We start from the raw sequence: 8315 nt of genomic DNA, 5'->3' as shown, positions 1-8315 counted from the left end.
CGCCTCTTCTCTGCCACCTTGCCCCCCTGGCCCCCTTAAATAGTCGGGCCCCGAGCCCCGGGCCCCCGACGTCGCGCCGCCGACGCACTTCTCGCCGCGACTGCATCTCACCGGAGCCGCCGCCTCGCCTGCTCCCGCCGCCGTAGCCAGCACCGTGCCGCTGCCGCGCCCCGCCCGCCGAACCCTGCACCCGCGCCACCATCCTCCGCCGCCACCGCACGCGCCATCACCGCCGCCACCGCCCGAAACCCACCGGAATCCGAAGCCCGGTTCGCCGCGGGTTTATTTTCGAAAACCGTCAAAACGGTATGAACTACCGAACCGCCCGGTTTTCCCATTTTTTAGTTTAGTTTTTTCAAAAAATCAATCTGTTAGTTATTAGTGGACGTTCATCCGTTAGTATTTGTAGCGAACGGTTTTCGTATTGTATGCCTCTGTAGCGAGCGTTCGCTCGATAGGATTTTTCTTTTTTTTTTATTTTCTGTCGTGGGACCTATTTGTAGTATTTCTTTTACAGATTAATCCCTGATCTTCAATTGATCACTACTTTTTACTCGTTAGTCCAAATCCAACGAAACCAACGCTCACTTCTTCGTTATGATCCCCTCTATCCAGTAATCCAACTTAAATATGTGTTTGAAAGTTTAAAATTTGAATTAGACCAGAATTGAATTCAAACTTCGTTTGTTCGTAACTTGAGTTTCGTAACTCCGTTTGAGTTGATTCTTTTTGCAAATCGAAGCTCGTGACCTAAACTTTCTGATAAGGCCAAATACACATAATTTTGGTACTATTAGAAATTGTTTTATGTTGCAAGAGTTAATTGCTTGGTTTTGATGCTTTCCGAATTGTTCTTCGTTCTTTCCGACCTTTTGAGTGATTGCTTATGTGTGGTTACTATTGCTTGCCTACGATAGATTGAACGGAATGTGATGAGTAGATCTATCAAGAGTTATGAGTGCGAATCATCTTCATCAACATTGCAGGAAAGTTCACACCTTGATCATATCCCTTTCATACCTAGTTTTTATGCATTAGTTTCACCCCCAAACATTGCATGGTTAGGAATTTATAACATGTGGGTGTCGGGGAGTAGTTGATGAGGTAGGAACCTATTGCCCTACATTCAAACCCTGTGAGTTACTTTTACGTTATGCTCATATTGCTATGCTATGCTCATAGACGTGGATTGGTTTGAGAGAATTCATGACAGATGTGAGAGTTATTATTTAATGGTTAACTTAAGGTGGCTACTTTAATACACATCTGGGTGGATTGGTTGGGGCACCCTGGAGCACCCAGTGGTTTGCCCAGGCACCCGGAGAACCCAGTGTTTGCCCAAGGGGATCCCGGAGGACCCGCGTGATCACCCTATGAAATGCCACCCAGGCTCAAAGGGGTAATAAGATTATTCATGCTAGAAACTTCCGTGTGTAGCCACAAGCTATTATGGGCTCTAGTATAGTTGAGTAAGTTGCGTGAAGCTCTTGAGGAGGTGGATCAACAGGTAGAGGGATGTAGGTTTGGTATGGTCTGCCCGGAGTAAGGAGTTAATGTTTCTGAAAGACTGTGTCTCGGTCATCCGTTTCTCAAACACCATGTAGTGCGAGAAACCCAACGGAGGCGATCGAGTCTTGTGGGGAAAAGTGCGCAAACCTCTGCAGAGTGTACAAACTAATCATGGTTAGCCGTGTCCCCGGTTATGGACATCTTGAGTATCTGGTTCTTGGATTATCATATTGGTCTCATCACGTTACTTAAATAATTTGTTGGGTTATTGATGTTAATTTGGGATTGAGTTGGAGGAACCTTCTCAATATTTTTCAACCAACTTTGTAGTTAAATAAAATGTATTCCTTTGTTGTAAGGAAAAATGGGCTTTTCGCAAAAACATTATAACCATACAGCTTTTCCACCAGCCATATATGCATGTAGTGACAGCCATTGTTCCTCATTATCCTTTGGTGTGAATTTGCCAGTACATTCAATGTACTGACCCTCTCTGGCTGCAACGTCTCATGTTGCAGGACTTCTTACGACGAGTAAGTGATACGTTAGGGTTACGATTTCTACACTCAACTTTGCTGTTGGTGTTGATGGGAATCCACAACCTTTGTTACTTCCGCTATATGGATTGAGGTAATAGTTTTTACGTTACTTTATACATGTGATTTGTCTCTGTTATAAATCCTCGAGTATTGTGGGATGACACTTAAGCACAGAGACTAGACTGTCTGAGGTCGGGTCGCTACAAAGTATCACCAGGTCGACCCCTAATTTTTATGTTGACCTCGTGATTAAGTTGGTTTCTTGTAAACCACCCCTTCTTCAAGAGTCTGTGTTGGATACCCCTGAGCTAGTTGGTTGATCTAAACAACAACTTGGGAGTTGGAAGATAAAATATTGCCTAACTTAGTTCATTCTAAAGGGATATCTTTGGGTTTGTGTGTGTGTTAAAGAAAGATGTTATCTCCATCGATTGGTCCTCGTGATCAGTTGTTTGACCTATTGTCTTATCCAATCTTTGATTTGACTATGGGCTATCCTCAAATCAAATTAGAACCGACGATGTTCGTAATGTTGTCTTACTCGTGATTGATCCCTCGATCATACACCATTACATCTTTTGGTCTTAGCAAGCTATCACCGTGTTCACTTAATTGTGGAATTCCATCTATATGGAAGCCTAGATGAATTGTTGTTGAGCCCATTGACAACATTTTCATCTTGTCCATGATTCATGTTGAACGTCTAAGTTAGTGTTCGAAACTTTTGAAAGCATTTTCTTCATTCTAGCTCATGAAGTTTATGTTTGAACGAAAGAAGTGACTTCCTCTAATTCATGTGCATTTGATGCAAGTTGCCACCATGAATTCGAGAAAGCTTGTTTTGCTTCCTCTGGAATCATCCCAAGTCAGTCATGCATATGTGCGAAGTATTCTGTGGCTTGGAGACTTGCAACCTTCATTCCATAAGTATCCCCTAGCACACCAGGCTACTGATTGATTTGTTCAAGAAGAATAAGTTCCTTCTTAAGCCATGATGTGCATGACCTGTCTTTGCCACTGACTAGGCCACTGATTGATTTGTTCAAGGAGAAGAAGTAGCTGAACCCCATTCCTTTGCATGACCTGTCTTTGCCACAGTAAATAGTTGAAACCTACTAGAATGAGTAGGAGTTGCCTGAGCCATGATGTGCCGACTCATCCATGCTTGTTGTCACGCCTGCTATTGCTTAGATTTGTGTCAGGTCTGATTCATCGGGGATGAATTGGAATGTGGTGAACATGTCCTACTGTTGAGACCTAAGTGTGTGAACATGATTTGGTAAAGGTAGAGGTGAGATGCCATGTAGGAGTACATGGTTGATTTTCTCATTGAAACCATCCTCAAGAGCTGAGTTCCGTGTTCGTGATCCAAGACAGTTACTACAACACATTGGTTTCCAGTAACTCGATCCCTCTCGGTTTATTAATCACCCGATCTCTGTCCAAGAGTTGCAACTAGTTTCTGGTGTTTGTAAGTTGTGTTAGTAGTCTACCAAGTGGAACCTGGCCAGGTGGGCTTGGGACAGACTAGGCACAGTGGCATGGTGTACCAAGTGGAACCCAGATGGTGGGCTTGGGAACCCTGCTCATATCGTTTGGGGTCATAGTGGAAACCTTGGCGGGACTTCCTTGCAGATGGAACTCGAATAGACGATTAACCTAGACTAGAGACTTGTGTGGTTAGTCAGGTCGTGGCCAACATCCTTTTTAGGCTTCCGCTTAAAGATTACTGAGTACATGTCGTGTAAATGGAGATAATTGGTGAGAGCGTGTGTGAAGAAGTACACTCCTGCAGAGTTAACATAATATATTTGAATAGCCGCGTCCGCGGATATGGACTACTTGGAACGCTTACATTGTTCATAGACAAGTGAAGTCGATACCACTACTAGGAAAATGCTTATACGTAGAACTTTACCAGCAGCGTTTGTTTGAGACCCCACACTGCTGGTAAATACCAGTAGCGCTTGGTGTAAAACGCTCTGCTGTATTACTTAGCAGCAGCGTGGTTTTTTTGGCAGCGCTACTAGTAAGTGTGTCACACCACACCCCCGGATTAAGACATAATAGCAGCATGGGTGATCAACACAGCGCTACTGCTAAAGACATAACTGTAGCGCCTGGTTTGCAAAACGCGCTACTATCACCCACGCTAAAAAAATCCACCCAACACCCGCGCACACACTCCACTCTTCCTCCTCCCCCACCCAAGACCCAACGAATTCCCCAATCCTCCTCTCCTCTGCCCCAACCCCGCCGCCGCCGGCCTCGTCTCCCTCTACCCCCGACGCCGCCGCTCCACCCTCTCCCGCGCCCCTCACCTTGTCTCCCATCCACAGATCGAGCGAGAAGGTGAGGCAGCCCCCAGATCCACGGTGACATGGAGGTCCGAAACCCTAGCTAGCATGGCCACCGAGCCGCAGGCGGAAGCAGGTGCAGCACCGGATCCCTCTCCTCCACCTCCTCCTCCTTCTTCCATGGCCTTCTCATCTTCCCTTTTTACCTTATTACTGCAATTTGATTTCCTTCCTCTCCCTCTTCCTCACGCACGCAGGCCAAGGCCATGGTGACCAATACCACCCCCCCCCCCCCCCCCCCCCCCCCCTAGAAGGGGGACATCCAGCAAGCAGGCCATGGCGGTGGCCAGATCCGCCCATCAGACCAGCATCGTGAGGAGACAGACGGCATGGAGCTGGTCGTCAAGGTCCGACCTTGGTGAGTTCAATCAATCTCTTGGTTCTGACCTTCTTCCCTTCCCTTGCCTCCGTTGATGCTCTTCCTCATGCAGGCAGGCACCAAGGTGCACGTACTCCATGGAGATGCTTCTCCATCCAACTCTGACACACATGCCGTAGCCGCGGTAACCATCAAGGTGCAGCCTTGTTCATCCCACCTCCCCTCCACTTATCTTCTTCTAGATTTGTTCATCTCCGCATCTGTCCCGTGCAGGCAGTTTTCTAGCATCACCAAGGTCTCCCACTCTGTTCCTAATTATTTCATTAGATTAGATGCAGAATAAATATGAGAGGGAGCAGAAAGAATCATGTATTTCATTCATTAGGCAACTATTACGTGTAGGTGCTCACGACCAAGATTGTTGTTGTTTGTACTGCATACCTCTTTATGCATTGGCTAATTTTTTAGTTTTTCTTCTCACACCATGGGTTTGGTCTGTGTCGTGCTTGGTTTGGTTGAGCGCCTTGTTTCATCGGGATCCCCTTGGCCGGTACATCGTCATCTTTGGGGTGGGAGACATCATCGCGGCCTTCCTGGCCTTCCTGGGTGGTGAGGAGTAGGACTGCGAAACAGGGTAGCAGTAGGCGATTAATCAGTTGAGCTAGCTGGAGGGCATCTGCTCATGTCGAGTATGCATTGTGCTGTGTGTTAATCTAGTTGCTATATTGTAGTGTTAATTCGATAAGACCGACCATGCTAGTTGGTACCCTGGCGTCTTTCTCTGTGGTATATATGATCAGACATGAGCTATTTAATAGGCATGCTTAATTATATATATCCAGCTTCCTTTCGTAGTAGTACAATTAACTGATGTCGGTGAAATCGATACTCTAGTTTATATGGATGACGTACTCTAGCTTCATTATGTAACAGTACATATAGTTGGTGTAAAAATGTAATCGATCGGGGTTCAGCTGGATCTTGGCCGGAGTGTCATGCTTCTGATTGAGGTCCTCCTTAATTCCGATGTCTTTCTCCACTACACGTCGAGCCCTCTTCTTTGGTCTTTGGTGGGCGTTGAACTAGGCTGCATGCTATGCTACACAGCGCAAAGAGACTGCACAAATACTCGCAGACAGAAGAAAAAGAGACCACAAGGTCTTTGGTCTTTGGTCTCTCAATTTTTGTTCTTCTACATCCCCTCCTATGATGCTAGCTGAAGCAGCTTGTTGAGTTATTTTGGAATCTTTTATGCACTTTTCTGTTGAGTGCCTTTATTTTAAACTATGAGATATGCCTATGTTTAATTCGGAAATCTAAATGCAATCTTATGTTGTTCCACCGAGATTGATTTTCAACTTGTGTATATCTAATATTTCTTACTGCAGCTTTAAGTTTCACTGTCATCTAGCTTTGTCTAGTTAATTTTGCTAACGAAGAATTTAGGATAGAGGAATTCACAATTTACTAAAGTTTGAAGACACTGCATGTGGGTTTCTTCTTTTTGTTGGTCTGAAATTGCTGCTCTCGTTGGATTGTAGATCATGCGATCTCTTCTAGTTTTATTGTAAATCATGCTATGTTCCAAACTCCTTTTTATTCTGCTCATATGATATGGGTCATCTTTTGTTTTCTGTCCTGATGCCTCATGTATTTACAGTAGTAATGTTCGAAATTTAGTATTTCTTGAACATGGCCAGGAACTCAAATAGTTGATGCTGGCAAAATAGAAGTTCCTTCACCAAAGAAAGTAATTCCACTGATTCCAGGATTTGTGAGTTCGTAGTAGTGTTCTATTTATAGACCTAGTGGTCATTTCACTGTTTCTTAGTTGGTTGTGTCGCTGATCCCGTTGAAACTCTCTATTTTTGGATCATTGGACCAGTTCCAGTTATCCTAAGTGCAATCTCTAACAGCAAAGCATTTTCTTACGGGTCATGTCTAGTAAGCCCAAGAAAACTAATAGGGAGCACATGGGCATAGGGTGGCATCGACGACGACGACGACATCGACATGGGGTTGCGGCGGCGACGACGACGGCGGCATCGACAAGGGGCTGCGGCGCCGACGACATCATCATGGTGCTGCGGCGACGACGACAACAACAACATCAACATTGGCTTCTGGAGGCGCCGACGCCGACCTATAAGCGCGGCGTATATTGTATATACCTGTATTAATTTTCTATATCAGATATGCATGATTGACTGTAAGCATAACATGTACATATTATGAATGCATGTATGTGAGTACTATGAAATGTTTGTCTAAACTGGAATAAATAGATTTTTATTTTTTTAAATCCTAATTTATTACTAGTGGCGTGGGTGTATCATAGACGCGCTACTACTATTCCGTTAGTAGTAGTGTGGGCTGAAATAGTAGTAGCGCGGGGCACCAACGCTACTGGTATGTCTATTAGTAGTAGCATGGGGTAAAACACACTCTACTGCTAAAAAATAGCTGTAGCGTCATAGCAGTAGCGTGGGAACCTACGTTACTAATAGTCCAAAAACCTATGCTATTGGTAAGGTTTTTCCTAGTAGTGTATTATAAAATGTGCAAGATAAGTGTGAGTGATATGGATGACCTTCTTGTAGGGAGACGAGAAAGGATCCATAGTGATGTATTGATATGGTGAATATGTGGACTCGTGTGTGCCACCTCAAAAGAGTTACCAACAGTCGTTGTACAGGATAGTCACTAAGTCAAAGCTGGCTTGATGCAGTTAAACGCCACCACTCCCTTTGTTGATACCGATGCATATGTAGCTAGTTCTGATGTAAGTCTTGCTAGGTATATTTGTACTCACATTTGCTTAAATTTATGTTTTGCAGTGGAGACTTCAGTCTCACTAGTTATCTCGGCTACGATCTTGTACCCTTGGGAGGGCCTTGTAGAGATAGTCAGGCTTCTCATCCTTTTTCATTTGTAGTTGTCTGTACTTAGACTTGATATGCTCCCGTTGCTTGTATGCTCTTTATGTTGGGTCATGTGACCCCTGTTTGTACTAACACTACTAAGAAAATGCTTATAGACAGTAGCATAGTAGTAGCGCTTCTTATAATAAAGCGCTGCTACTACTTATCAGTAGCGCTTTTTATAAAAAGAGCTACTATTATTCCCTTACCAGTAGCGTTGTTTTAGTAAAAAAACGCTAATACTACAATTGCTAGGCCATTGCCGGCAGGCCAGGCATAATAGTAGCGCTTTTATGTATGAAGCGCTACTGCTACCGGACGTAGCAGTAGCGCTTTCTACATTCAAGCGCTACTACTACGGGCTCTTTATCCAGCCCAACGGCCCACGCTCGACCTCTCTCTCACTCCCCTGCCCTTACACACTCACTCGCCTCTCTCCACCGTCGTCGCCGCCGCCCTCTCCCGCCCCCCACGCCGGCGCTCTCTCACTGGCCGCCCTCTCCCGCGTCGGCTCAGCTCCCTCGCCAGCCACCCTACCCCGCGCCGGCCTCCTCCCCTGCCGGCCACCCTCGCCCGCACCGGATCTACTCCCTCGCCAGCCACCCTCGCCCGCGCCGACTCTGCTCCCCGCCGGCCTCCTCCCCGCACCGGCCTCCTTCCCCGCCGACCT

The 8315-nt window shown here is 45.7% G+C and overlaps 1 long non-coding RNA gene across 1 annotated transcript; it reads left to right on the top strand.

Annotated features, from left to right (window-relative positions):
* The first annotated feature begins 4149 nt into the window (after window positions 1-4149).
* On the top strand, window positions 4150-7026 carry LOC125551700 (uncharacterized). Its single transcript, XR_007303051.2, has 4 exons — window positions 4150-4481; window positions 4603-4763; window positions 4837-4920; window positions 6708-7026. It is a non-coding gene; the product is annotated as an uncharacterized LOC125551700 (long non-coding RNA).
* Window positions 7027-8315: the final 1289 nt, after the last annotated feature.

This window comes from Triticum urartu, chromosome 4A (genome assembly GCF_056163025.1).
Source record: "Triticum urartu cultivar PI428250 chromosome 4A, HENAU_Tu73, whole genome shotgun sequence".
Lineage (NCBI taxonomy): Eukaryota > Viridiplantae > Streptophyta > Magnoliopsida > Poales > Poaceae > Triticum > Triticum urartu.
Note: the sequence above shows the minus strand (reverse complement) of the source record. Positions and strands in the feature narration are given on the sequence as shown.